We start from the raw sequence: 8,704 nt of genomic DNA on the forward strand, positions 1-8,704 counted from the left end.
AAATCACCCACGGTCCTGACGAAAACCCTTGAATCCATGTTTGGGTTGAAACATGTAGACCTTTTAAAACAATAGTTTTATATATTCACATTCACATAGCACACTTTCGCTATTTTTATATATTTTAACACGACTTCTTTGACACCAAAGCCTTCCTAATTAGGCAAAGGTGCCACACTTTATTTTTACTAAGGGTTCAAGCGCTCAAGAATAAATACTTGAAGTGAGTAGTGTTGGCCCTTTTTAATACACAATTTTGATAGTCTTGTACACATAAAAAACGAAACCAGCTCCACTGTAATCAGGTGTCGCAGCACACCCTGTAGGCACTCGGCCTATGGGGTGGGACCCCGATGATGAAGCATGTCACCAACTAGGTTGGTGAGTGAGGGGTCTTCTATAAGGATATGCTTTATCCAGTAACAGGTTGGGGCAAAATGTGCTAACCAGAGCACTAGTGCTCATTGTCAGAGAGTTATTATTCTCCCTACCCACGAGGGGTTACTCCTCTATTGTTTTTTCCGATTTATTGGGGGACCAGGAGTTCCCACCTCACATAGTGCCTAGCATTATTATTTTCCCCCTCTCTCTATATTGTAGTGAAGCAACATTACTAGTACCAGTGTACCCAAAATGGACATATGTAGACCCAAACATTACGTTAACGGGCACACACCTCTCCCTTCTTCACATATATAATCAGCAAGCCATTTTGGTTCAGGTCTCAGTCTTTTGTTTTTACCTTCCTTGTTTATATTGTCCTCAGTACGTTGATCTTGTTCATCAAAGACCTGAGGAACCTCTACAATGTCTTGTTCATCACACTCTTGAGGAACATCTTCAGTAAACTGAGATTTCCTACCTGAATCCTCCATCAGTTCCTCATCCCTTTCACCCCTTTGATGTATCTGCGCCTCACTTCTCTCTGATTCATCCCAGTCAACATACGTCCTACCATTACTTCCACTCTTGCACACATTAGTTTCACCTTCTTGGATTGCTGTTGTTTTCAAATTCCACACCTTTCCACCACTGAGCTGAACAGCATAGCCAAGGACTTTGATCATCTTCATAGCTGCAGAAGATTGTCTCTGTCATTTACGTACCCTCCACAATTCTTTTAAGTGACCCACAATCCTACCTCCACATTAGCCATTGTAGAACCTCTCCAAGAAGTATATGGTTCCTTATCTTTGATGTGAGCATTAATAATCCTTTTTCTTATCTCTTTCACAGATACATTATTACTCACTGAGTCCACCAACCAATCAGGATAACTCTTAGTTCTGGTACTTCTACCACGTATAACTTCAAAATGGGTGACCGCCTGCACACTATTTACCAAAGTCCTGTGAGTACAGACCTTTTTCTGCACTCATAGTTCCCAATCCTCATTACTGCTATTAGCAAGTTGAATGACACCACTGAGCACCCTATTCAATCGCTCCATCATGCCATTATCTCTGGGATCATAGCGGAACGGAGTACGTTGTTCAATCCCTAGTCCAAATAAGTAAATCTTAGCTTTAAGAGAAGTAAATTGTAACCCAATATCACTTATGACTTGCGCAGGTAACCCCTCGTTAACAGGATCAGTATCAATTTTATTTACTACTTTGACTACAAGTCAGCTTGAAAATCATCTGTAAGTGCATTGATATACTTAAATTGGGCTCCTATTGGACCCATGATGTCAATTGCTACATTATTCCAGGGTTTCCTAGGAACTATTGGTTCACACATATTCGGTCTGAAGGTAGACAAGGATTTAGCAGCATTGGAACAAGCCGCACAGTTCCTTACTAACCTCTCTAAACTAATGTCCATCCCAAGCCACCCAAATAATTTCTTCATTATTTTGTTTCTTCTTAACAATACCATAGTGTGCTTCATGGCACAGCTTAATGATGTTCATTTTTAATGTATCAGAGGGGTACTAACTTATCCCCTCTTTTTAGACAGAATCCTTTCACTGTCAATTCATTTCTAACTTTCCATGCGTTTCAGGGTGGGGCTCAGGGCACACTTATTCGGGCAACCATATAACACATAATCGATAATTGATCGTCTCCTGCAAAATAGAATCTTTCAAATACTCTTCCTCCCATTATTTTGAATTAATATCATGATCATGTATTAACGCAATATGAAAGTCCTCCCAATTCACAATGGTTTCTTTAATGTCTAAAAGGAATTCTAGATAAAAAAAGCCTGCAGTTACATTCTTGCTTCGTGGAACATATTTAAATTATAAATGAAATCTTGCAACCTCATGGCCATTATAATAATCTTTTCCGAAGCCTTAACCACACCCTCAATGGTTAGTAGTTTCAACTAGGGTTGTAGTACGCATTGTTTACCCCAAATGAATGACCTGAAATGTTCAAATGCCCACACACAAGCCAAAGTCTCTTTCTCAATTACAGAGTACGTCTATTCAGCCGGGGTCAAGACACGTGATGCGAATGCTACCATTACTTTCTTACCGTCCCTGGTTTTCTGCATTAGGACATCACCTATGCACTTATTACTGGCATCTGTTGTCATAATTCTCAACAACTCAGAATCAAAACCACTTAAGGTTGGGGCATTAGCTACAGCATTTTTTATGTCATTACAATCGTATTGGCATTTCTTGCTCCAAACAAATTTATAGTATTCTTTTGTAGTTGTCTGATATAAATTGATTTGTGTGCACATTTTTTTACGGATGTATGTCATTACAACGCATGCTTTCACAACGCATGCCTTTACCACGCAAGTTTTACAACGCAAGTCGTTACAACGACTTGCGTTGGGGGCTGCTGGATAGTGAGTAGTTTAATTTACTATTCCAACTCCAGTCCCCGTGGATAGTAGGGAAGGTGTTGGATAGTAAATTAAACTATTCCCTATCCTAGAGCGCCCCCCAGCGCAAGTCGTTGTAATGACTTGCGTTGTAATAGTTGCGTGGGAATGGTATGTCGTTGTAATAGTTGCGTTGTAATGGTTGTTCACCCTTTGAGTATGGCTTTCACTGAGCACAGTTTCGGGATAACACTCTGCTCATACAGACCGTCTTCAATAAGTGACAGATTGCATAGCGAATTTACCTTTCGAATATTCGACCATTAGCCCCCTGTTTTGCAGAATGTCCATACCTTCTGTAAAATATCATCATGTTCCTTCTTATCCTTTCCAACCATTAAGATGCCATCAAACAGCTGACATTTGTCATTTTACCAAACAGTTGGTACATTGATCTTTGAAAAACTGCGGCCACCGATGCTAATCCGAAAGGCATCCTCCTATACTGATAGCATCCTACCGGGGTGGTAAAAGATGGGTACCATTTACCTCCTTCATGCAGTGTAATTCAGTGGTAAGCTGCCGGCAGATCTAATGTTGAAGGCTGTGTAGCCCCCTTCACTAAGGAGAGCATTTCAGAAATTTTTGGAAGAGGAAATTGGTCAACCACAACGAAAAGACTTAATGAAGGGCTGACACTCATAAACTGTCTGCCAGAATGTCTTCTTTTACTCCATTAAAGATCCTTACAGAGCCAAGAAATTCAATTAAATGGCTGGTTTTGTAGGTGTTTCGGGAACTTCTAGCCAATCTTGTAATGTGTAGTCCGAGGCAATAAAGTTAAACAAATCAGAGTTATACCAACACTTAACCACCAGCCAGCAACAGCACTGCCAGCTGCTCGGGAGCCTCTGGGCAACGCCACCAAAGATTCCAAACTAAAGCAATATAGCTCTACAATTCTAAGAACACATTGAATACAAACATTATGTATACTAAGTTCATGCATAACACCCAGCAGCTTCATTCTAAATAATGTACTTCCACACACTTTTTATATATTTGTTATTTACTTCTCAAATATGGACATCCGCCATCTTGGAACAGTAAATTGAAAAGAAAAAAAAAAGGCCACCACAACAGTATGACAAATACGTGCACAGCTGTGCACAGCCGTGGTGGCACAAGCAAGCATATATGCTATCAGGCTGGGGACGATGCAGCATCTTGACACATATGTGCACATTAACAGCTATAAATATCTATGGGAAACATCGTTTACAACGCGGTGTTTCCACCGCACTACCTTAACAACGCTGCCATTACAACGCAAGTCGTTACTACGACTTGCACTGGATGGCGCTGTTGGTTAAGGAATATTGTAATTTTATATTCCAACACCTTCCCTACTGTTACGTGGACTGGTGTTGGAACATAAAATTATAATATTACACAATCCGCGCCCTCCAACGCAAGTTGTTGTAACGACTTGCGTTGTAATGGCAGCGTTGTAAAGTACCGCAATCTAAAAGATCGCGTTGTAGTGACATACATCCAATAACTATATGCACTTTAACCTGACCCTACTCCGAGTGGAACTGTGCTGCGCAAACTGACAGGCCGCGTGCTCTCTATGCATATGGCCAGTAAATAAAGGCAAATGTTTCTTGTAAGTGATCAGAGTTAAACAGAGAAGAGTTTTTGTTATTGGCTCATTCACGCGGTGATGTCACAGGCTAGCAACAAGGCGCAGGGCTTGGCACCGCCGCAAACCATGATGATTTTCCAAGCCCTGCTGCCAATTGGTGATTTCACTATGCATGTGATTACATAATTGGAAGGCTCCCTCCAGGCTACCTCTTGAACTTTACAGAAAGTCAAGGAAGTCATTTAGACTTGCTTCAAGTGCCTAAAGAGGACACGTCCATAAGGAGAGGTAAGCCCGCCGCCTCACTCCACAACCAAGGTGGCACCAAAGTCACTGTGCTGATTGCACTTGATAGTTGAAAATATGGCCCTGGTGTGGGCCGTACAAGCCTACACTGTTGCATTTGTGCTTAAAAAAGTTTCACAGTTCCTGCTAAGTTACTAGCGCCAGGTCCTACCTTGCAGCTAACAATGAAGGCGGTGCCTGGCCTGCACAGTAGTAACTGATACTGCTAGAGCTTCCACATGTGCCACTTCAGATGGCAAGGACACAGGTACTCTTAAAGGCTTAAGTCCAAGCCCACTTTACAAGTTCATGCCTCCAGATGTGTGTAGCCTCCCCCATCAAGTGACCCTCTGCACATTTGCCTCTTTCCACTGCTCTCTTAGAGGGACAGTGTGCTTCGTTAACTGTGAATCCAAGGGGGTCATTTCAGAAATTTCAGCCACTCGATTGCAGGACATTTTGTCATATTTTATTTTATATAACTTTATTTGTATATTAGTTAGGCGAAAAACCATCTTCAAGAGCCACCATGCACTATTTTATTGCATAGTTTTTGAACTGATATAGTGCTTTATACCTCTGACTAGAAGACAAAGCACATTTATTGATGGTTAGCATGAGACTTGGGAGTGTTATGTGTAAGAAACTGGGTAATTAGTTTAGGGGGCATGTACCCACCTCAAGTAATATTCACAGCCCTTGTCAAGGTGAGTCCTTAAAGTCACTACATTAACCTGTGCTCAACCCTCTAGTTGCTGTGGCACAGAGCAGGCAGGCTTATCTTGGGACAATGTGTAAGGAATTTATGCAGTACAAAAAAAGTAATAAAGTCAAAATGGAAAACAATAAAGAGCCTACCACGTCTTAGAAACAAACAAAAATGTAATAAACAAAATGACACCAAAATGACATAAATTCAATAAGGCAAAACAGAGCTAGGATTTTTAATGTTTTAAGTAAAAATAACACAAATAAGAGCAAAATTGATAATCAATGGTTACAGCAGAACAGGGCCTAGGCGCAAGTTAACGCTGACCGCAATGTAGTATAGGTCGGATAAACTTACCAGTTCGTCCTGATCAAAGATTTTACCTTCTGACTTCAGTCCTTTGAGTCTCAACCTACGAGAGGAGTAAACTTTTAATGCACCCCACAGGACCTTAGGGAAGGCACTCAGAGGCTCGCAGGATGACAGACAGAGGCCAGCGGGAGGGTCCAGTTGCCACTGGTCTGCTTGGCAGCTGCAGGAAAAGGCCTCTTGTAGCTTGTTCTGCCCCTATAACTGTGACAGGAGGTCAGTCTTATGACCCTTGGAGTCTGTTTCTTTGTTCTTGGTACAAGAGGAAGAGCAGTCTTCTCGGATCTTCTCATGTCTCGGGCGCAGCTTTGGTCCTCTTCTGATCTTCCACAAGTCCGCCAAAGGTGTTCTGAAGTTGGTGCCTGGAGATGCCACACTTATGCCTGGCACTACCTAATGGGTAGGAATGACCCCTGGCGATACCCCAACCAATGGGGATAAAGGTTCCCCGGACTAACCCTACCCATTTTGGGCATTTTCAAGATGGTCCAAGTCTTCAGCCAAACTAAACTGATGGTCTAAGGTTTCGGAGTGTTTGTGGGGATTGCACATGGTAATCCTAGTGTCCTCCCATATCTAACACTAAATTCCACTTGTATTCAGTTCCTGTCCCCCAACAAACTTACAGGCAGAAGTCTGATAGAAATAAGCTGAGCTTTCATGAACCAGTCAGTGGATGCACACAAATAGTTTTGGCATTCTGTTTCCCTCTTTTGAAGTGCGCCCCAAATGGCATATGAAACACCCCAGAAGACCTGTCAAGCAGGTCTTAACACTCCAGCAGGATCTCACTCTGTGATGTCAACAAGAGGCCCACTGGGATGGAGCGGGGTTGGCTTTGGGGACACAAGAAGAGTGCAGGGTCGGGTGTTAGCTACAGCTGCTTGTGACAGGGTAGGCCTCTTTGATTGACTTTTCTACAGTGAAAATAGCTTTGAGGTCCCAGTCACTGTCAAGACGTAAACTTATATATGTTCTGCTTTTTAATCCAATGCACCCTGCCATAAGTGGCGACTTATACATATTTGAAAGGAGGGTTTTAGGCTTGTCAAAGGGGTTGTATTTACATGTCGAATTTGCAGTTTGAAACTGCACAGCCAGTCTACTGGTAGTCATGTTCGTATTGTTACTGTAGAAGATGGCACAACGGGTGGTGCAGCCCTGCGTGACATTTAACTTATTACAGGATCTAGCACCATACTCTAGGCACAATATACGGGCGCCATATACTAGGGACTTATTGATAAGTTAAATATGCCAATCAGGAGTATTTAAACCTATTTACCCTTTTGAAAGGAGGAGCACAAGCACTTTATCACAGGGTTAAGTGAATGGTTTTTTTTTATCCAGCAAGAATATGGTTCAGCAAAAATGCGAAAGAATTCGGGGTACCCTGTCGAAAGGGCAAAGTTCCAACATCATGGACAGAAGAATGTGTCTATCATGCACAATTTAACAAGTGGAGGACCTCATCTAGAGTCATGACTTAATTCGACCGCACCATTTCACGATTCCTCGTCTTATTACAATTATAGCACAGAACCTGCCTCTCTACAGATCTGTAATGACTTCATCAAAACTATCAACGAAGGCCACCAGTGTGCTTGTTCTGTTGGACAGTACGGCAGACTTTGATACTGTAGATCACAACATCCTAATTGACACACTCAAAAACAGGATGTGGACACACTGGAATGTTCTCAAATGTTCAAATCATCCCTAGTGGTCAGGTCTCAATGTATTAATATTGGCACCGTGTTGAGATACCATTCAGGCGGTACACGGTGTTCCTCAAGGATCAATATTATCACTCATACTATTTAGTACATCTGTTAAACCCCGATGGGATCATCTGAACACAACTACCTGGCAGCCAAGACATGGAACTCCCTCCCCATCCAGCTACGGCTGACCCAGGACCATCTCGCCTTCAGGAAGCAACTCAAGACCTGGCTGTTCGAGCAATAGCGGACCCCTTCCCCCAAGCGCCTTGAGACCCTTCCGGGTGAGTAGTGCGCTATACAAATGTTATAATTGATTGATTGATTGATTGACTGTTCCTTTCACCGGTGTGTAGACTGTACACATATGGGCAAACTAACCTTTAACTCGCCTGATGCGATTAAAAGACTGGACTCACTTTGAAGTACATCCTTTTCGAGTGCGGCCATGTTCCCATATTACCTTTTCCTACGCTCAAAGTGAACCCTGGCACTCTCTGCATTTAACAAAGGATTTTCAATTGGTGTGTATGTTGTATGATTTATGATTTAGTATGATTTCGTTATGTTCTTGTATAATTCCAATAAAAAATTAATGAACAAGCAATGTGTGGAGTCAAGAAATCTCAATTTCAATGCCAACAAGACAGACATTCTCCTCATAACTAATAATCAAAATAATACTTCTGCTCTTACTTGAGAACAAGCATTAAAAGATCCAAATATCAAACCAAAAATGGCTACGTTAGTAAAATACCCAGTTTTCTTACTCATCAAAAATCTGTGCATTTACAAAAAAATAAAAAAGTGAGATACTCTTTGAAGAGTCTACACAGAACATTAAACCTTACTCATCTCTTGCTCAGACTACGTGTGCCTTCTTCGCTGCTCCTCCCAAAAAGTATTGGTGAAACCAAAAGGTCTTGTCTGTGGGAGAGCTATTGGCTTTGGCATTGTGTTCTAGCCATTTTGCACACAGTGTGGCTGATGCTTGGTATGGTTAAAGGTTAGTGCCGTAGAGTGGAGTGGCATAGCTTAGCACCGAATGTCATAGAGTGGAGTTTTATAGAGTGGAGTGGTGTTGAGTGGAGTGCCATAGAATGAAATAAAGTGGTGTAGAGTGGAGTAGAGTGTCATAGAGTAGAGTGTTGTGTCATCCAGGGGAGTGTTGTATAGTGGAGTGTC

Source organism: Lissotriton helveticus, chromosome 6 (assembly GCF_964261635.1).
Source record: "Lissotriton helveticus chromosome 6, aLisHel1.1, whole genome shotgun sequence".
In the NCBI taxonomy this organism is placed as follows: domain Eukaryota; kingdom Metazoa; phylum Chordata; class Amphibia; order Caudata; family Salamandridae; genus Lissotriton; species Lissotriton helveticus.